Here is a 23,182-nt window from a genome sequence, read left to right as displayed (position 1 = left end):
ACTATGGGGGATGAATTACTATATGGGGGATGAATTACTATGGGGGATGAATTACTATAGGGGATGAATTACTATATGGGGGATGAATTACTATGGGGGATGAATTACTATATGGGGGATGAATTACTATGGGGGATGAATTACTATATGGGGGATGAATTACTATGGGGGATGAATTACTATATGGGGGATTAATTACTATAGGGGGGATGAATTACTATGGGGGATGAATTACTATATGGAGGATGAATTACTATAGGGGGGATGAATTACTATATGGGGGGTGAATTACTATGGGGGATGAATTACTATATGGGGATGAATTACTATGGGGGATTAATTACTATATGGGGGATGAATTACTATGGGGGATGAATTACTATATGGGGGATGAATTACTATGGGGGATGAATTACTATATGGGGGATTAATTACTATGGGGGATGAATTACTATATGGGGGATTAATTACTATGGGGGATGAATTACTATGGGGGATGAATTACTATATGAGGGATTAATTACTATGGGGGATGAATTACTATGGGGGATGAATTACTATATGGGGGATGAATTACTATGGGGGATGAATTACTGTATGGGGGATTAATTACTATGGGGGATGAATTACTATGGGGGATGAATTACTATATGGGGGATTAATTACTATGGGGGATGAATTACTATGGGGGATGAATTACTATATGGGGGATGAATTACTATGCTTACTGTGGGGGAATATTACTATACTTACTATGGATGACACATACACATCATTCATCTACTCTTGGTCCGGCCCCCGGGTCCAATTATAAAATATTTTATTATTTCATAATAAAGTAATTATAAAATAATTTCTTTGTGTTTGATTCCTATTCAAGAGAATTACTTTATATATAGTCAATATAGGCACAGAGGTAAATATTTTTAATATTTTCTAATGGTGGTGTGCCTCGTGATTTTTTTCATGAAAAAAGTGTGCCTTTGCACAAAAAAGGTTGAAAAACACTGTTCTACACCATTCTTTTATTTTTTATTCTGTTCTATTCTGTTTGTCATTTATGTACCATATTGCATGACCGCGCAATTGTCCGTTAAACTAGCGCAGCGCTGTACAGCAAAAAAATGTCGTAAATTGCAGTATCTATACCATAGTTTGTAGACGCTATAACTTTCACACAAAGCAATCAATATACACTTATTGGGATTTTTTTACCAAAAACATGTAGCAGAATACATTTTAACTTTAACAAATTTATAACTAACTTTGAGTTTGCTATATATTTTTTATAGCTGAAAGTAAAAAATATCGTTTTTTCTGCAAAATGTTTGGTCTTTTTTTGTTTATAGCGTGAAAAATAAAAAGCGCACAGGTGATCAAATACCACCGAAAGAAAGCTCTATTTGTGTGAAAAAAAGGTCGTAAATTTCATTTGGAAGCAGCATTGCATGACCGCGCAATTATCAGTTGAATTAGTGCAGTGCCGAGTAGCAAAAAGAGGCCTGGTCATTAAGGGGGGTAAATCCTCAGGAGGGCAAGTGGTTAATATCACCCAGTTATAACTAGTGTATGTAAACTCAGAATCTAGTTTTCAGTATATTTGGTTCCATTCCTCATTGTGTACAGTCCTCATTTTTTTGTGAATCTGTTGCAAATTTTCTTACCTGCAGGCTGACAACGCAAAGTCACTGTCTCATCTATAGCGGCAGCCTACATTCTTTTATTTAGCCATTGGGCTGCTTATCAGGTCTTTACATACATACTGCAGACCTGATAAGCTCACTAAAAACTTATATAAAATGGGTTATAGTTCACAATTTCCATAACAAACAGGACTCCAGGCTACTTTAGCAATTTCAGGAAACCGGGTGCTCTCATCAGGGGCGTAGATAAGGGGGGAGTCAGGGGGGTCTGAACCCCCTACCCCCAGAGGAGAGTTGCCAACCATCCTGGCTGCAGCCCTCGAAATTTGTACTGGGCAGTGAGAATAACACAGTGGCGGAAATGCAGCAGCGGTGGGAGGGAGGGGAGCGAAAAAAAACCATTCTGTACAGCAGTGGAGGCGGCGAGCAGCGCTGGGGCTAGGGGTGTGTGCGAGGGGTGGTGGTGGTTGTGATGACAGGCAGCAATCTCCTGTATGGCTTTCAATTAAGCAGCTGGAAGCCGCAGGAGGGAGAGGAGGAGAAACAGCTTCCAGCTGCTTCATTGAAAGCCATGCAAGAGATTGATGCCTGTCACAACAACCATCACCACCCCTCTCACACACCCCTAGCCCCAGTGCTTCTAGCCGCCTCCACCACTGCATAGAACAGTTTTCTTTTGGCTCTTCCTCCCTCCCACCACTGCTGTGTTCCTGCACAGCTGTGTTCTTCTCACTGCCCAGCAGCCCAGCCCTCCCTCAATCATCAGCACCAATAGGAGAAGAGGGGAGAGAGGCTGGATCTGGGGGAGAGAGGTCTGTATGTCAACAATGCAGATCTCTCCCCTGTCAGCTCCTGCACATTGCTTTGTATGGCTCTGTATAGCAGAGCCATACAAAGCGTTGTGCTGACACAGTGAAGCACACACACAGCACACAGTAAAACAGCACACAGTTAACCCTTTGATCATCCTAGATGTTAACCCCTTCCTGTCCAGTGCCATTAGTACAGTGTCAGTGCTTTTTATTAGCACTGATCACTGTATTGGTGTCACTGGGGATGTCAATGACAGTTAGCCAGTTCCCCCCAGTGTCAGAATGCCTGCCGCAGTCCCGCAATAAGTCGCTGATCACCGGCATTACTAGTATTAAAAAAAAATTCCAGTGTATATACCGCCATTTGTAAACGCTATAACTTTCACATAAACCGATTCATTTACACGTATTGGGATTTTTTTTAGCAAAGACATGGAGCAAAATACATTTTGGCCTAAATTTATGACAAAATTAGATTTTTTCATTTTTTTACTGGACATGTTTAATAGCAAAAAGTCAAAAATAATGTTTTTTTTCTCAAAACTGTCTTTTTTTTTGTTTATAGCGTAAAAAATAAAAAACACACAGGCGATCAAATACCACCTAAGGAAAGCTCCATTTGTGGGAAAAAAGGGCATAAATGTAATTTGGGTGGAGTGCTGCATATATATTAGTCATAAAGTCTGTGCGTAATCGTATAGTTTTTGTCCAACCAGATCCTTATAAGCTTAACCACTTGCTGACCGCAGACAGCTGAATGGCAGCTTCACTGCGACCGGCCAGTTCTGTGACGGCGTCATATGATGTCCTCCCAGAATGTGCCCTCCCACACGCCTCCGGGGGCGTGCACCTCCTACAGACACAGCTGATCACGTAATGTGGTAAAAGGCCAATCACCGTGGCCTTTTACCAACTTGATCAGCTGTGTCCAATGACACAGCAGATCACCAGTAAATGCAGTTGCCAGTTATCAGCTGCCGATAACCGGCAATAACCGGCAATTGTCAGAGGAGGTATCGGCACCAATCATCAGGACACTGATGATCAGTGCCCTGATGATTGGTGCCCAGCAGTTCCACCCACCAGTGCTGGCCATCTGTGCCCAGCAGTGCCACCCACAAGTGCCCATCAGTGCCACCCACCTGTGCCCATCAGTGCCACCCATCTGTGCCCAGCAGTGCCACTCATCAGTGCTGTCCAGCAGTGCCACCCATGAGTGCCCAGCAGTGCCATCAGCCAGTGCCCATCATTGTTGCATATCAGTGCTAGCTCATCAGTGTTGCCTATCAGTGCCCATCAGCGCCACCTATCAGTGCCCATCATTGTTGTATATCAGTGCCAGCTCATCAGTGCTGCCTGTCAGTGCCACCTCACCAGTGCCGCCTATCAGTGCCCGTCAGTGCTGCCTATCAGTGCAGCCTCATCAATGCACATCACTGAAGGAGAAAAATTACCTGTTTGCAAAATTTTATAAAAGTAACTAAGACAATTGTTTTTCAAAATGTTTGCTCTTTTTTTGTTTATAGCGCACAAAATAAATCACCCAGCGGCGAGTAAATACTACCAAAAAAAGCTCTATTTGTGTGAAAAAAATTATAAAAATTTCATATGGGTACAGTGTTGCATGACCGTGCAATTGTCACTCGAAGTGCGGCAGCGTTGAAAGCTGAAAACTGGCCTGGGCAGGAAGGGGGTAAAAGTGCCCGGTAGGCAAGTGGTTAACAGCAAGCTTAGAAGTAAATGGGTGGTAATATCATGTGACTAGTCCAAAACAGGAACTTGTGGTCATCCGCCATGACAGTTGCTGGTTCAAACTGGTTTGACCACAAGGCACTTTTCTTAGACTTGAAACAGGTGGATGCTTACGTCACAGGCACAATCTTCAAACCACATTTCCTAAGTAAAAGAAAGGTCAAGTGTATTAAAAGCTCTTAAAAATTACAGTATATAAATATATATGTTTACAAGAACCTTCATTGTTAGACTCCCAATATTTCTACTCACTATCCATGATGAAACGTGGTAACGCATGTGGTCAGAATAGCACCAGTTGCACAGCTCCCGATGTAAAGAGGACGATGTCTTCTGGCACACTGACTTATGAAGGTCGGTGCTCCCTGTGACTGTGTGTGCAGCCTTGTGCTGCCCTCTGTTGCCGTGTTACAAAATTAGTCTGGAAACCTTTTGATACCACCTCGTATATGTAAATTGGGAAGTACAGATGACGCTCACCCTGATTGTTCTTTTGCTTATGGGTCCTTTCTACATCTGCCAGTTAGAAAATATGTGTAGGGGGAGATTTACTAAAACTGGAGCACTCGGAACCTGCTGCAGCTGTGCAGGAGAGCCAATCAGCGTCTAACTTCAGCTTTTTCATTTAAGCTTTGTCAACAATACCTGGAAGCTGATTCAGGGGCGGACTGACCATTTGGAAACTTGGGCACTGCCCGAGGGTCCGGGGTCAGTAGGGGGCCCCATGAGATGTCCCTGGTACCTTTTTCATAGGCTTTTTTGAGTTTGGGCAAGGACACAGGGGCCCCATGATCCCCTATTGCCCAGGGGCCCCATGAGTTGTCAGTCCACCCCTGAGCTGATTGGTTTCTTTGCAGAGCTGCACCAGATTTTGCACTCTCCAGTTTTAGTAAATCAACTCTATAATGTTACCAATGCTTGGAGCGCTCATAAATCCATTCTCACTTTGCTATCTTTTTTTCTATTTCACTAGATGAAGAATCAGAAGGTAAATCATTTCTTTATATGAATTTCTCAATCTGTGATCAGAAGCACTGAAATGCAAAAAAAGGAGATACAGTTGTGTCCAAAATTATTCAACCCCCACTGAAATTGAGTGTTTTGGCCAGTTTGACATTGCTTTTGATCATTCAGTCATCTTGCTTACATTTACATTAAAGAGGCACTTGTAGGTCAGACAAATATAACATAACAGTTATAATGAAATAACCACAAATGTCTTTTCTGTGCTCACAGCATTATCAGTTTTATTCAACCCCCAAGTGACATTCAATCTTAGTACTTAGTACAGCATCCTTTTACAGTTATAACAGCTTTTAAACGTGAAGCATAGCTTGACACAAGTGTCTTGCAGCGATCTACGGGTATCTTCGCCCATTCTTCATGGGCAAAGGCCTCCAGTTCAGTCACATTCTTAGGCTTGCGCACTGCAACTGCTTTCTTTAAGTCCCACCAGAGGTTCTCAATCGGATTTAAGTCTGGTGACTGCGATGGCCACTCCAAAATGTTCCAGCCTTTCCTCTGCAACCATGCTCTAGTGGACTTGGAGGTATGCTTGGGATCATTGTCCTGTTGAAAGGTCCAACGTCTCCCAAGCCTCAGGTGTGTGACGGACTGCATCACGTTTCCATCCAATATCTCCTGGTACTGAAGAGAATTCATGGTACCTTGCACACGCTGAAGCTTGCCTGTACCTGCAGAAGCAAAACAGCCCCAAAGCATGATTGACCCTCCACCATGCTTCACAGTAGGCAAGGTGTTCTTTTCATCATAGGCCTTGTTCTTCCTCCTCCAAACATAGCGTTGATCCATGGGCCCAAACAGTTCTAATTTTGTTTCATCAGTCCACAGAACACTATCCCACAACTTTTGTGGTTTGTCCACATGGCTTTTGGCATACTGCAGTCGACTCTTCTTATTCTTTGGAGACAGCAAGGGGGTACGCCTGGGAGTTCTGGCACGGAGGCCTTCATTACGCAGTGTGCGTCTTATTGTCTGGGCTGAAACTTCTGTACCCACATCTGACAAATCTTTTCTCAGTTCCTCAGCAGTCACACGGGGACTTCTCTCCACTCTACGCTTCAGGTAGCGCACAGCAGTCGAAGTCAGCATCTTCTTTCTGCCACGACCAGGTAGCGTTTCAACAGTGCCCTTTGCCTTGAATTTGCGAATGATGCTTCCTAAGGTGTCTCTTGGTATGTTTAACATCTTTGCAATCTTCTTATAGCCATTGCCCTTCCTGTGAAGAGAAATCACCTCTTCTCTTGTCTTCCTGGACCATTCTCTTGCCTTCACCATGTTTGTAACCACACCAGTAAATGTCTAGAAGGAGCTGAGTATCACAGTCATTTTAAAGCTGCCTAATTGGTGCTTATTATGCTTGATTGCTGCTCGGTGACATCCACAGGTGTTTTCAATACCTGATGGAAAGCACCTGTATGAACCTCTGTTCTTCAGAGTGGTAGTCTTTAAGGGGTTGAATAATTGTGGCAATGAAGAAACCACATAAGAACCATTTACTACTGTATTACATAAACAATTGATGTCATTTTAGTTGCATTTGGGTAGTTACAACGTCCTTGTAGGATTTGATTCTGAATACAATTCCAAATGTACACTATAGTCCCTAAACCCCTTTACAGCATTGGGGGTTGAATAATTTTGGACACAACTGTAAAAGGTGAAAGCAGTGTTAAAAAAAAATAAATCTAAATGTTACCCAGTTATGTTCTGGATTGCTTCCTGTCCGCCCTATAGCAGAAGTACTGCTACAGGGTGGCACGGGGGCGCAAAATCATGTATATATATATATGTGATTTTTCCGTTCCAGGTAGTGGGCTTGTGCGGCCAACCCGCGCCGCCATTTGTGGCCTCGGCTGTCAATCACCAGGTCCCAGCTGATGATTACTCGTTGGTGCCCGGTGATTGCCGAGCATCTTGGACAAGGGGGGGCTGCTACAGGGCGGCACGGGTGCGCAAAATCACGTATATATACATGATCTAGAAGTTCCTGGTAGGGGACGCGCGTGCCCTACCTGTGCTGCCATTCACGGCCTCGGCTGTCAATCACCGGGTCCCGGCCGGTGATTACTCGCTGGTGCCTGGTGATTGCCGAGCATCTTGGATGAGGGGGGGAACTGTTTGTAAACAATACAGTTCTCTCCCCTGTCAGCTCCTGCATACTGCATAGCACAGCCATGTAAAGCAGTGTGCTTAACCCCCCTGGAGGTATTCCTGAGTGTAGCTCGGGGTAAAGTTTCAGCACCACAAGCGGTAACCCCCGAACTACACTCGGGAATACACTGCAGTGTTGCTCTGGGATCCCTTCTGCACTTACCTTGTCCTGCGCTCCCGCGATGTCTCTCCTGCAGTGTCCCCAGCAATGTCCTCCGGCCGATGCCGGCATCTGTCATCTGGGTTCCGTTCCCTGCGACGTCAGGACGTACGGGGGACAGAAACGGCGGGAAATTTAAAAATGTCAAAAAGTGACATTCACTAAATACACTAAAATCACAAAGTATAACATTCCTGTATCAAACCATTTCACATACATTTTGTCCCGAGTGCTTTGTCCGGCGCCCTGCCTGCATTTTTACTGTTCTTTCTGCCTGGAAACTGAGAAACGTCCATGGCATCCAAAAAGCGTCCCTTTAGGTCAGACGCGGTTTTAGACCGGCTAGAGAACAGCGATAGTAAATCAGAACCACTTGCAGAATTGAGTGATAATGATTCGTGGGGGAAATTCATCATCAGACACTGAAAACGATTTTGCGACTTTGCTCAGCGATGTGCGAACTTGGCGCTAAATTTCAAATTTCAGTGTTTTTGGTTTTATTATATTATTGAATTAAATTTATTATTATTATATTATTTTTTATGATTATTTATTAAATTATATTTTATGATTTCGTGTTTCAAATTTTATCATACCCGGGATGTTTACTAGACTCTTGTTCGGACAGATTTCAGTGAGTTATTCCTAAGAATTACAGGCCTACAATAAAAAAAATACATATTTCCATGCATAAAAAAAGTACCGCTTTGAGCACAGAAATATGGACATAATCAGACCGCTAGGGAGGTTAAAGTGAAGCACTGACACAGGACACAATGTAAAACACACACAGCACACAGTTGACCCTTTGATCGCCCCACATGTTAACCCCTTCCTGCCCAGTGCCATTGGTACAGTCAGTGCTTTTTATTAGCACTGATCTCTGTATTGGTGTCACTGGGGATGTCAGTGACACCAAGTCAGTTTCCCCCAGTGTCAAAATACCCGCCGCAGTCCTGCAGTCCCGCTATAAGTCACTAATCACCGGCATTACTAGTTAAAATAAATTCCAACAATTGACCATAAAAACTGGAAGCTGATTGGTTTCTCTGCAGAGCTGCACCAGATTTTGCACTCTCCAGTTTTAGTAAATCAACTCTATAATGTTACCAATGCTTGGAGCGCTCATAAATCCATTCTCACTTTGCTGCCTTTTTTTTTTCTATTTCACTAGATGAAAAATCAGAAGGTAAGTCATTTCTTTATATGAATTTATCAATCTGTGATCTTCATCTTCGGGAAGAGGGCATTTTCAGGGGTTGAGCTCATCGAAGGTCTTCTTGATCTCTCGTCATCTTTCAGTGATGTTCTTCTGCCCCTGAAGTGCACGTGCCGCTCGAAATACCTCGAACGACGCATTGCAGCATCGCCATACACTTGCAGAGGATATAAAAGTTACAGTGGGCGCCTTTAACATATGGATCCTATCTACGTCTGTCAGTTAGGAAGTACACACAGAGATAGATTTACTATATTCTATAAACCAGACTGCAAACTTACCTCATCCCTCATATATCATATATAGAACCATAAAAACCAAAAGGGACTTTACTGGTACAGACAACCTCATATTATTGTATAAAACATGTTTATTAGAAACATATCTTCCAAAAATTTACCATAAAAACAGGATTTTAGCTAGTCAGCCCAATATATCACAGCATTGTATTTCATGACATCAAAGTACTCCAGAGGTCGACGCGTTTCACATAATAGCTTCCTTAGGACCCCGAAGGAGTTGGAGACAAAAGTCCAATATCCTAGCTGGAAGATACATATGTACATAAATATACAAAACATTAGTTAGATAATTATAACCATTGCACACACTTTACCAAAAGAAACCTTCTCCACAAACTCACATGTCAACATGAGCGGTAATAAAGGGTAACAGCACCCACATAGCAGGTTAAAATGGTCATAGATGAACATCCGCCCACACAGCCAAATACCCTTGTACCCCATATAATGAGGCCCTGTGAATAGACCAATAGTCATATTTTATCTTAAGACAGAAAAGGGAAGGGGGGAGGGGAGAGCAAGAGGAGAAAAGGGAAAAAAATAAGATCCCAAATATGACTCACACTAGGTAATTCACTGGTAGAAGAAACATACAGCGAAACTATCCACATGCTGATGTAAACATCTGTAATATATCCTGTGCACCCTCTCTGTCAGGGAATGGGAAGATCGCTGCGGCGATCAAATCCGCACATGCGTAGAGTCCTGACAAAATGTACAGGCAGGTGGGCACTAGGACCCAGGCGCGCCTGTCACCAATGATGTCGCCGGGCAAGCATTAGGACCCAGGAGCGCCTGTCAGGAGTCGGACGGGCTATTTAAACCCAGCTCTTGCAATGCTCAAGTGCCGTATGGTCTTTCCTGTGTTCCTGTGAGTTTACTTTGCTGCTGACCCTGCCTGATCCTGATCTGCTGACTTCTCCTGCTCTGACCCCTGGCTTGCCTGACCATTTTCCTGCCTGCTCCTGCACTTTTGATCTCCTGTTGCCAAACCCGGACCGTGACCCGTTTATTCTTCTGCCTGCTGTTTTGTACCGACCTGCTCCGCTGTTACCGACCCGGCCTGTCTGACCTCACTTACTCTACCTCCTCACATCAGACTCTCACCTGCTGCGTACCACTGACAGGTGCCACTACCACAGCTGGTTGCACCCAGGGGTCGCGACCTGGTCTCGGCTTGCTCCAAGTCCATCCCCACCATCAGGGGCTCTGGTGAACAAGCAGGTCGGAACTTAGATTACGCGCCCTGGGAAATTCTGGTCTGTGGAACGCTAGAGGCTACCACTGGCTGGTCCCTAACACTCTCTATGGGGCAATCTAAACACAAGAATAATATAGAATCAGTGGGGGTATCCACATATTCCCCGTTTCATCAATGCCAGTCCACCTTAATAGATCCATACCTGATAATCCCAAACCTAAGGTGGAAATGGAGAGCTTCCACCCACGAATCAGCAATATCACTAAATTGTTTGTCTAAAGACTCTTCAGTGTCAATCACCAGGATCATCCACATATGGCTCCTATAATCATATACATATGTGGCCATATTCAGTACTGTTTCCAACTTCAACAACTCCAAAAAAGAATGCCGACTCAAATAAGTATCCGTCCTACCTCCAATACAACGCGTAGCAGCAACCGCTCTATGTGTCCGTCCTTTCCTGCTGGCACCAAAACACTCATCTATCGGGGCATTTAAATCATGTCATCAATCAAGGCCGGACCAATTGGTCCTATGGGAATAAACCTCCCATCCCTCGGTCCATGCGTGTATACGTCACTTCCGCCCTTACCAGTTTATGGGTGGAAGTGCATCCTCACATCTAAAGAACGGCCATGACACCTGTATATTCACCTTACTAACCCCACAGTGTCAATCATATGCATCTAAAGAACAATCCTAAGCACAATCCAAGAGCACCACATAGTAACCAGAACGCGGCCACCACTCGAGTTCTACCACCTCAACTCCACCACCTTGGTGGACCTAGGACCACTAACGGTCCGGCCCACCAGATATCATCCATAGCCGAGTTTTCAAACTACATCTATTGCAGTCTTATGGGCAGAGTCTTATTAACTGTATCAATCAGCTACCCCATATTTGAGAAATCTCTAGGATTACCAATAAAGGCGACAAAGAGGCCAAGGGCCCAAGCATCCATCCAGACCAAACCACCAGTAGGCGTCACAGACCCCAAAGAAATTCCCTTCCATGACATATGTTACATTAATGTGGAGAGTAATTTGTGCAAGAGTTAATTAAACAAAAAATCTATATAAATCAATAAAGTTAACGCCCCATAGCACTGTTATGGGATTTCTGGTAACAAGGGTTATGTAGTTGTAAACTAACCCAATAACATAATCATAACAGAGAATCATCAAATGTCCAACGAGAGAACACACAGAATATCCATACCAATGGCTCCGAAAATACCCATCTTATAAGAAGGATGTATAACTTAATGCCTCATTGAGGCCAGGAGGGGCAGTTGCATTTAAACTGTGATCCATCTAGCCTCTTTTTGCAACACTCTCCAATCAAAATTGCCACCACGTGGATCCTCCAGAACCCTTTCAAGGGCTGCACATCATATCATGTCTACATTATGACCGTGTCTTGGAACCACATGTCTTCCAATAGGTGTGTAAAGCAAATTTCTTCTAATATAGTAGATGTGGTCGAATATCCTTCTCCAAAAATTTCTAATGGTTTTACCCATATAAAAGGCACCACATCTACAGAACATTATACATATCACATCTTTGGTTTGACAATCCACAAATTATCTAATCCTGTGTGTTCTCCCATTGGGTTAAATAATAGATGTCCCCTCCAAGATCCACTGACAGTAGTCACATGAACCACATTTGAAGATACCCTTCTTTCCTTCCACATTGAGTGGCATGTCCTGGAAATGAGTCCTGACAAGGCAGAAGTGATCTACATCTTTTGAATCTAATTTGAGGATAGTCCCTGATGTATTTATTTATAATGGGGGTCACAAGTTAGTAGATGACAATGCTTCTGTATGGCATCTCTAATTTTCTGATGTTGATTAGAAAAAGTAGTGACAATTATAACCAAATCCTGTTGAGTCCTTTCCCGCTGTCCAAATAATAAAGTATGTCTCATCTGTAGTTTAGCCCTATTGTAGGCCTTAAGGATCGTCTTGGAATAACCCCTCCTTATTAATCTCACCCTCAATGCCGCTTCCTCCTTCTGAAACAATTACGTCTAATCCTTAAATATTGGGAGTATGGTATACTTCTAATAAGCGGTTGTGGGTGATCACTCCCCACATGGAGAATGGTATTCCCTGCCGTAGGCTTTCTGTACAAAGTAGAGCCTACGGTCCCATCCTCCTGAATAAAAATAGATATATCCAGGAATGAGATGGTATTTGGGTCATGTTGTACAGTGAATTTAAGATTATAGTTATTCTGATCTAGCAATTTCATAAACGTCTCCAAGGAATCTACAACAGAATCCCAGATCAAAAAAATATCATCTATATATCTGTAACAACAAAGAATGTTGGACAGATATGATGCATAGGCCTCATTCAAGAAAAGATTATGTTCCCACACCTCCAGGTACAGGTTTGCGTACGATGGGGAACAACATGTCCCCATCAGCATCCCCTGTACCTGGAGGTAGTGGGCACCATCGAACGTAAACACATTTTTGCTCAAAATGGGCCTAAGTAATCGCATAATAAAAAAATTAAAGGGAAAGGCTGACAAATGGCAGCATCGCCATAAACTTGCTGAATCATCTCAAATGTCTCTGTGGCAGATATGCCCAGTTTCACGCAGAATTTCATGTTTGCTCTTTGTTCTAACTTACTATCCATGATGAAATAGCAGACGTGGTCAGAATAGCACCAGTTGCACAGCCCCGATGTAAACAGGACAATGTCTTCTGGCACATTGACTTGTGAAGGTCGGTGCTCCGTGTGACTGTGCGTGCAACCTTGTGCTGCCATCTTTTGCTGTGTTACAAAATTAGTCTCGAAACCTTTTGATACCACTTCGTATATGTCGATTGGGAAGCACAGATGACACTCACCATGCTTGGAGTTCTTCTTTTGCTTATGGGTCCTTTCTGCATCTGTCAGTTAGAAAGTACGTGTAGGGGGAGATTTACTAAAACTGGAGCACTCAGAATCTGGTGCAGCTGTTCATGGCAGCCAATCAGCTTCTAACCTCAGCTTGTTCATTTAAGCTTTGTCAATAATACCTGGAAGCTGATTGGTTTCTCTGCAGAGCTGCACCAGATTTTACACTCTCCAATCTTAGTAAATCAACTCTATAATGTTACCAATGCTTGGAGCGCTCATAAATCCATTCTCACTTTGCTTCCTTTTTTTCTGTTTCACTAGATGAAGAATCAGAAGGTAAGTCATTTCTTTATATAAACTTCTCAATCTGTGATCAGAAGCACTGAAATGCAAAAAAAGGAGATATAGGTGAAAGCAGTGTTAAAAAAAAAAATCTAAATGTTACCCAGTTATGTTCTGGACCGCTTCCTGTCCGCCCTATAGCAGAAGTACTGCTACAGGGTGGCACGGGGGCGCAAAATCATGTATATATATATATATGTGATTTTTACGTTCCAGGTAGTGGGCTTCTTGTGCGGCCAACCCGCGCCGCCATTTGTGGCCTCGGCTGTCAATCACCAGGTCCCAGCTGGTGATTACTCGTTGGTGCCCGGTGATTGCCGAGCATCTTGGACGAGGGGAGTCGATCACTGGGTCCCGGCTGGCGATTCCCGCCTGGCACTCGGCGATCGTCGGGGAAAGCTGACAGGTTAGAGGCCTGTCTTTAAACAACACAGGTCTCTCCCCTGTTGGCAAGGACATGCTGCTTTGTATCTCTCTGCACAGCATGTCTCCCTAGTAAAACAGAACACAGGAAAACACACAGCACACAGTTAACCCTTTGATTGCCTCAGATGTTAATCCCTTCCTGGCCATTGTAATTAGTAGTGTCAGTGCTTTTTATTAGCGCTGATGACTGTATTAGTGTCACTGGGGATGTCAGTGGCAGTTAGTTCATTTCCACCCATTGTCAGAATGCCCGCTGCAGTCCCGCTATAAGTCGCTAATCGCCGCCATTACTAGTATAAAAAAATTTAAATTCCAGTATATATACTGCCATTTGTAGATGCTATAACTTTAATGTAAACCAATTAATTTACACATATTGGGATTTTTTTTTAGCAAAGACATGGAGCAAAGTACATTTTTGCTTAAATTTATGAAGAAATTTGAGTTTTTAAAATGTTTTAATTGGATATGTTTTATAGCAAAAAGCCAAAAATATTGTGTTTTTTTCTCAAAATTGTCAGTGTTTTTTTTATAGTGCAAAAAATAAAAACTGGACAGGTGATCAAATACCACCAAAAAAAATCTCAATTTGTGGGAATAAAGGACATAAATTTCATTTGAGTGCAGTGTTGCATGACCGCACAATTAAAGTAATGCAGCGCCGTAACGCAAAAAAATGGCCTGGTCAGGAAGGGGGGCAAATCCTCTGGAGGGCAAGTGGTTAAAGAAGCCGCATTAAAACGACTTCTGCCACATTGATTCATTACAGGTACTTAATAGAATACATAATAGAATTTGCTCTAAAGAATATTTTCCCTTCATACTCCAAAACTGACTACTCTCTGCAGGGGCCCCCGAGAACCAAAAGAGTAAGAGAGTTATTTACTAAAAGTGGAGGAAAATGTGGTGCAGCTCCGCATAGAAACCAATCAGCTTCAAGGTTTTATTGTCAAAACTTTATTGAACAAGCTGAAGTTAGAAGCTGATTGGCTCCCATGCACAGCTACACCAGATTCTGAGTGCTCCAGTTTTAGCAGATCTCCCCCTTAGGCTAGGTTCTTACCTATGCAGTTTGCCTTTGATCTGTTTCTGCAGTGCTTTTTGCGGCACGTTTTGCATTTTTGCACATGTGTTTTTGATCCCGTTTTTGATGCATCTTGCGGTTTTATTTATTTATATGTTGGGCCAACTTGTTGTTGTGCAGATTAAACCATAAAATGCATCAAAAACGCACCCACGATGCGACAAGAATGCATAAAAAATGCGAGCAAAATGCATACTTGCGTTTTATATGCGGTTCCATTGAACTCTATTGGACTAAAAATGCAAACTCCTTCAGGAAAATAAGTCCCTGACCCTTTCCAAAAAGCGCACCTGCAAAAACTGAATAGATGTGAATGTGATCCATAGGAAATCATGATAAATGGCATGCATTGCAATGCTGCATAGAAAAATGCATAGGTGTGAACCTGGCCTAAGTGTCAAAGGGCCGCAGCTTGGGCACCAGGGAATTAGAGAATATGAAAGGTAGTTATCTGGCAATTCGAAAGCTGACATGATGCTAGCCATGCCTGGAGCTCTTTTTTATATGGATTTATCGATCTGTGGTCTGAAATGCAAAAAATGAAAAAAGGCATAAGCAGAAGGTGGGGTGGGCTGGTTGAGAAGGCGTCCATTTCTTCCGAATATCATGATTTCTGAATCAGTGTAAGGAAGCCCGCTCCCGTCTTCTGTGTACTGGCGGGGTTACTTCACATTGCCTGGGTTTGAGCAGCACTGCAACGTTGATAAGTCACTAAATATCAAGCAGTTATGTTCTGGATCTGTGCCTGCTGTACCATGTACATGTATGAACAAGTCTCCTGTTTCCTTTGTATTGCTTCCTTTGTGTGCAATTCCTGCTGTTCCTGCCAGTCCCTCTGCTTTTCTATAAAACACTGACCACACTAAGCAAAAAAGCACAGCGTGGTCTGTTTTCTAACTGTGCTGGGAACTCAATCTGCTGTCCTCCAATGATCAGACTTGTGCTGACCCACTCCTTCTGCACAGCCATTCACTGGAAAGACCAGAGTGCTGTTGGACTTGCGCTCTCGGGTCATAACTCATTTGTATGTAGGGGACTTGTCTTTGTAACAGGAGACATAATGTAACAATTCTGGAGAACATTAGAGGGAAGTAGCAGACAACCATTGGTTACATTTATTTGCTAATTCCCATTTGCATTATTTAAAATTGACCAATGTCCAATGGCTCCCGATCCTGCCTCACTGACTATGATTGACCAGTGTTCAATGACTCCCGATCCTGCCTCACTGACTATGATTGACCAATGTCCAATGGCTTCTGCTCCTGCCTCACTGGCTGTGATTGACCAATGTCCAATGGCTCCTACCTCACTGACTATGATTGACCAGTGTTCAATGGCTCCCGCTCCTGCCTCACTGACTGTGATTGACCAATGTCCAATGGTTCCTGCTCCTGCCTCACTGGCTGTGATTGACCAATGTCCAATGGCTCCCGCTCCTGCCTCACTGACTGTGATTGACCAATGTCCAATGGCTCCCGCTCCTGCCTCACTGGCTGTGATTGACCAATGTCCAATGGCTCCTGCTCCTTCCTCACTGGCTGTGATTGACCAATGTCCAATGGCTCCCGCTCCTGCCTCACTGGCTGTGATTGACCAATGTCCAATGGCTCCCGCTCCTGCCTCACTGGCTGTGATTGACCAATGTCCAATGGCTCCCGCTCCTGCCTCACTGGCTGTGATTGACCAATGTCCAATGGCTCCCACTCCTGCCTCACTGGCTGTGATTGACCAATGTCCAATGGCTCCCGCTCCTGCCTCACTGGCTGTGATTGACCAATGTCCAATGGCTCCTGTTCCTGCCTCACTGGCTGTGATTGACCAGTGTCCAATGGCTTCCATTTCTGCCTCACTGGCTGTGATTCACCAATGTCCAATGGCTCCTGCTCCAGCCTCACTGACTATGATTGACCAATGTCCAATGGCTCCTGCTCCTGCCTCACTGGCTGTGATTGACCAATGTCCAATGGCTTCCATTTCTGCCTCACTGGCCATGATTGATCAATGTCCAGTGGCTCCCGCTCCTGCCTCACTGGCCGTAAATGACCAATGTCTAATGGACCCCGCTCCTGTCTCACTGGTTGTGATTGACCAATGGCTATTGGATCCCACCCCTGCCTTATTCTCCAGTAAGTTGAGAGAGAACAGTGATGCTGCTCTTGGGCACAGTGCTGGATCAAGGGAAAACGTAAGGGGAGCTGCACACAGGTTTTTTTTTACCTTTCAGTGTTACTAAACCCAGGACCTTGCATTCACTATATCTGGTCTCCCACAGTACACAGTAAACAATTTTATTAAATATAAACTGCTAAATACAAAAGAGAAAACGTGAAATTCTGTGTGAAACTGGGCAATTCACTGGATTTATTTATTTATTTATTTATTTATTTATTTATCGAGTTTATATAGCGCCAAAGGGTTTGCTCAGCGCTGTACAATAGAGGGGGGACAATACATGAAACAGTACAGTAACATCAAACAGCACACAAGGGGTAAGAGGGCCCTACTCTTTCGAGCTTACAATCTAGGAGGGAGGGGGTAGAGGTACAGGAGGAAATGGCTGTGGGGGATGGAGTGGAAGGAGGAGGGAAGGGCAGCGGCTGTTAGGTGAGGGTGGGGTAGGCTTCCCTGAAGAGGTGGGTTTTCAGGGAGCGCCTGAAGGTGAGGAGGGAAGGTGACAGTCTGATGGGTTGGGGTAGTGAGTTCCAGAGGATGGGGGAGGACCTGGAGAAGTCTTGCAGTCGTGCGTGGGAGGAGGAGACCAGGGAGCAAGATAGAAGGAGGTCCTGTGAAGAGCGAAGGGTACGGGTAGGGTGGTATCTGGGAATCAGGTCGGTGAGGTAGTTAGGGGCAGTGTTGTGAATGGCTTTATAGGTCAGAGTGAGCAGTTTGAATTTAATGCGTTGGGCAATGGGGAGCCAGTGGAGGGAGAGGCAGAGGGGGGTGGCAGAGGTGGAGGTGGATTTCAACAATGTTGTCAAAACGGCAACCCTTGAGCAGGATCTTCATCTTGGAGAAGAGGGCATTTTTGGGGATTGAGCTCATTGAAAGTTTTCCTGATCTCTCATTATCTTCCAGTGATGTTCTTCTGCTCCTGAAGTGCACGTGCCACTTGAAACACACGCGTCAAACGATTTATTGCAGCATCGCCATAAACTTGCCGATTCATGTAAAATGTCTCTGAGGCACATTTGCCCAGTTTCACGCAGAATTTCATGTTTGCTCTTTGTTCTAAGAGAAATGGACAACATCATAGTATTGTATAAAACATGTTTATTGAAACATAACTTCCAAAAATTTACCAATGCTTGGAGCGCTCATAAATCCATTCTCACTTTGCTGCCTTTTTTTCTATTTCACTAGATGAAAAATCAGACGGTAAATCATTTCTTTATATGAATTTATCAATCTGTGATCTTCATCTTCGGGAAAAGGGCATTTTCGGGGCTTGAGCTCATTGAAGGTCTTCTTGAGCTCTTGTCATCTTCCAATGATGTTCTTCTGCTCCTGAAGTGCATGTGCCACTCAAAACACCTCCAACGACACATTGCAGCATCGCCATAAACTTGCTGAATCATCTCAAATGTCTCTGTGGCAGATTTGCCCAGTTTCACGCAGAATTTCATGTTTGCTCTTTGTTCTAACTTGCTATCCATGATGAAATAGCAGACGTGGTAACGCACGTGGTCAGAATAGCACCAGTGGCAGAGCTCCCGATGTAAACAGGACGATGTCTTCTGGCACACTGATTTATGAAGGCCAGTGCTCCCTGTGACTGTGCGTGCAGCCTTGTGCTGCCATCTGTTGCTGTGTTACAAAATTAGGCTCAAAACTTTTTGATACCACCTCATATATGTAAATTGGGAAGTACAGATGATGCTAACAGGGGCGGACTGACAACTCATGGGGCCCCCGGGCAATAGGGGATCATGGGGCCCCTGTGTCCTTGCCCAAACTCAAAAAAGCCTATGAAAAAGGTACCAGGGGCATCTCATGGGGCCCCCTACTGAACCCCGGGCCCTCGGGCAGTGGCCGAGTTTCCAAATGGTCAGTCCACCCCTGGATGCTATCCATGCTTGGAGTTCTCCTTTTGCTTATGGGTCCTTTCTGCATCTGTAAAAAAGTACGTGTAGGGGGAGATTTACTAAAACTGGAGCACTCGGAATCTGGTACAGCTGTGCATGGGAGCCAATCAGCTTCTAACTTCAGCTTGTTCATTTAAGCTTTGACAATAATACCTGGAAGCTGATTGGTTTCTCTGCAGAGCTGCACCAGATTTTGCACTCTCCAGTTTTAGTAAATCAACTCTATAATGTTACCAATGCTTAAAGCGCTCATAAATCCATTCTCACTTTGCTTTCTTTTTTTCTATTTCACTAGATGAAGAATCAGAAGGTAAGTCATTTCTTTATTTTATTATTATTTCAGGTACTTACATATATAGCGCCATCAATTTACGCAGCACTTTACATATATATTGTACATTCTCATCAGTCCCTAACCCTCAAGGGGTGTACAATCTAAGGTCCCTAACTCACATTCATACATACACATACTAGGGCCAATTTAGATGGGAGCCAATTAACCTCCCAGCATGTCTTTGGAGTGTGGGAGGAAACCGGAGGAAACCCACGCAGGCACAGGGAGAACATGCAAACTCCAGGCAGGTGGTGCCGTGGTTGGGATTCAAACTAATGACCCGAGTACTGCCAGGCGGAAGTGCTAACAATTTAGCCACTGTGCTGCCCATTTCTTTATATGAATTTATCAATCTGTAGATATTAAGTGAAAGCCATACGAGGCGCTATTATTTAAACCATTAGTAGGCCTACTTCGTCCTAAGTGGCAGCTGGCATCGCATCTATTTATGGCTACCAAATTAACAATCGCGAGGGCTTGGAAAACCCCTCTTCTTAGCTTCGAGGCCGTCAAGAACCGGATGAATTTTATAATGGTTAATGCTTGAGGTGATTGTAGCCATGCCCGCCTCCAGGACTTCTCCAGGGTGTCACCCATCCTCTGGAACTCCCTGCCCCAACCCATCAGATTATCACCTACTTTCCTCTCCTTTAGGCGCACCCTGAAAACCAACCTCTTCAGGGAAGCCTACCCCACCACCTGCTAACTTGCCAACCTCCTCCACTCTTCCTACCACCCCATCCCCCGCAGCTATCTCCTCCTGTGCCACCATCCCCTCCCTCCTAGACTGTAAACTCGAAAGAGCAGGGCCCTCGACCCCCTCATGTTTTGCATTGTATTGTTGTTGTTCTGTCACATGTTCTGTCCCCCTTTGTAATGTACAGCGCTGAGCGAACTATTGGCGCTTTATAAATACTGTATAATAATAATAATAATAATTTGCGACAGAAACAATTGAGTACTGTCCGTACTGTGAGTACTGTCCGTGATACTTTTTTTATTTGCCCTAACATACAATTTTGAGGACAAGCTTTCTGGGAATGTCCCCTTCTTCAGGTCTAAGCAGTACTCAAGACCTGAAGAAGGGGACATTCCCAGAAAGCTTGTCCTCAAAATTGTATGTTAGTGCAAATAAAAAAAGTATCACAGACAGTATTCATAATGGTTAATGAGAAGCTGACGGCCATGCTGTTAGACACCCACCCAAAGTTTTTGCAGATCTGGCATCCCTGCATTGATGTGGCCCAACCATCTAGACCCTTCCGTTGATATAAGACTCTCCTGGTGCGATCCCCTGGAGCCCTTTCGTTGTCTTTACTATCCTTGTTTTTCCCTTCTTTTTTTTCCCCTCTTTCTTGCCTCTGTTTTTGTTAGTCTTCATGCTATTTGCGCTGATTGCAATACTCCTAGACAATCGTACCTGCAATGTTTTGTATACCTGCCGGACTTTCTCGAGAGTCCTTGGTGTAGAGTACTGATGTGCGTCCAGTGAGGCTCCGTGCTCAGCTTTTCCTACCCCCTGTATGTGATTTTTGTGATTTTCTTTGGCCTTCACCTACTAGCTCATTGGTCATTACTTGTTTGCTATTAACGCAACTTCCATCTCTTTATGTATTGTGTTTATGTACTCAGTTTCTCTCTTTGTCAATACTTCAGTGCATTTGTTATTTCCTTCATCAGAAGAATTGTATACCTTATCCTTTTGTGTGAGTGATCTTGCGTTGGGTGTTTCTTTATTGTTGTGTTGTCTATAATACAATACATTGTAAAAGAATGTATCAATCAGTGATCATAAGCACTGAAATGCAAAAAAAAGGAGATAAAGGTTAAAGCAGTGTTAAAAACAAAACAAAAAAAAAAAGAACAAACTAAATGTTACCCAGTTATGTTCTGGATCTGTTCTTAAAGTGGAAGCTCCACTTTTATTATTATTATGATTATTATTATACAGTATTTATATAGCGCCAAAAGGTTTGCTCAGTGCTGTACATTATAGTGGGAAACAGTACATGAGACAATACAGTAACAATTTGTCAATATTATTATTATTATTATACAGGATTTATATAGCGCCAACGGTTTGCTTTGTGCTTTACATTATAGTGGGAGACAATACAGTAACAATACAGTTCAATACACGAGGGGTTCGAGGGCCCTGATCCTTGGAGCTTACAATCTAGGAGGGAGGAGATAGTGGTACAGGAGGAGATAGCTGTGGGGGATGCAGTGGTAGGAGGAGTGGAGGAGATCGGCTGTTAGGTGAGGGCGGGGTAGACTTCCCTGAAGAGATGGGTTTTCAGGGTGATCCTAAAGGTGAGGAGGGTAGGTGACAGTCTGATGGATTGGGGTAGTGAGTTCCAGAGAATGGGGGAAGACCTGGAGAAGTCCTGGAGTCGGGCATGGGAGGAGGAGACCAGGGAGCTAGAGAGTAGGAGGTCTTGTGAGGAGTGAAGATTACGGGTTGGGTGGTATTTGGATATCAGGTCGGTGAGGTAGTTTGGGGCAGTATTATGAATAGCTTTGTACGTCAATGTTAGTAGTTCGAATTTCATGCGTTCGGCAATCGGAAGCCAATGGAGGGAATGACAGAGGGGGGTGGCGGATACGGAGCGGTTGGTAAGGTGGATGAGTCTGGCCGCTGAGTTCAGGGCAGACTGAAGCGGGGATAGTCTGTGATGAGGTCAGGCGGTGAGGAGGGAGTTACAGCAGTCGAGTCGTGAGATAATAAGGGAGTGAATGAGTTGTTTAGTAGTTTGCTACTCCCCCCCCCCCCTCCACTGCCATAATTGTCACTTTTTGGGGTGGAGGTGGGGGAGCGGGTCAACTGGAGGAACACACCCGGCAGGCTGACATAGCTGCTGCTAATTGTGATGCATTGGTGTAGGCTAGTCATACATGTACTCTGTATAGCAGTCAGTCTTTGCGATAGATGATTCATTACCTTTTTTTCTTCTACTTTATTTGAACCAGAAGAAAAACCAGAAGGTAAGTTATTTCTTTATGTAGATTTATGAATGTCTAATTAGAAGCACTGACATACAAATAAAGTTCAATAAAAAGGTGAAAGCAGTATTTTATGAAAACTAAACATCATCCAGTTATTTATTCTTTATTCTGCAAAAAACTGCTTGTGCAAACCCCAGCTGTAAAGATAGAAAAACTTTTTGTTTAAGCTAGCCAGTACCAACCAAGTCTTTCACACTCATGATAAATGTAAAGAAAGAAAAAAAAGGTTCACATAAGAAACTAAAAACAAAAAAACCTGCAATAGAGACATTGTGTCTAAACTATGATAATCACTGGTGTAAAAGTATACTATAAAGGATACAATGTTTCAGTATTTCCAAAACAATTCAAAATAAAATACACACAAGAAACTATTTTTTTTATTTATTTCAGGTACTTATATAGCGCTGTCCAGAGGCGGACTGACAACTCATGGGGCCCCCTGGGCAATAGGGGATCATGGGGCCCCTGTGTCCTTGCCCACACTCAAAGTCCTTGCCCACACTCAAACCACACCCAAAAAAGCCTATGAAAGGTACCAGGGGCATCTCATGGGCCCCCCTATTAAATCCAGGCCCTCGGGTAGTGCCCGAGTTTACAAATGGTCAGTCTGCCCCTGCTAGGGACTATTTAAACAGGAACCAATTAACCTTCCATCATGTCTTTGGAGTGTGGGAGGAGACCAGTGTATCCAGAGGAAACCAGTGTCTCCAGAGGAAACCCACACAGGCACAAGGAGAACATGCAAACTCCAGGCAGTTGGTGCTGTGGTG

The sequence above is a fragment of the Staurois parvus genome, unplaced genomic scaffold (genome assembly GCF_062004578.1).
Source record: "Staurois parvus isolate SC_StPar_1 unplaced genomic scaffold, SC_StPar_1.0 ptg000184l, whole genome shotgun sequence".
Lineage (NCBI taxonomy): Eukaryota > Metazoa > Chordata > Amphibia > Anura > Ranidae > Staurois > Staurois parvus.
This window is presented reverse-complemented; position numbering follows the sequence as displayed.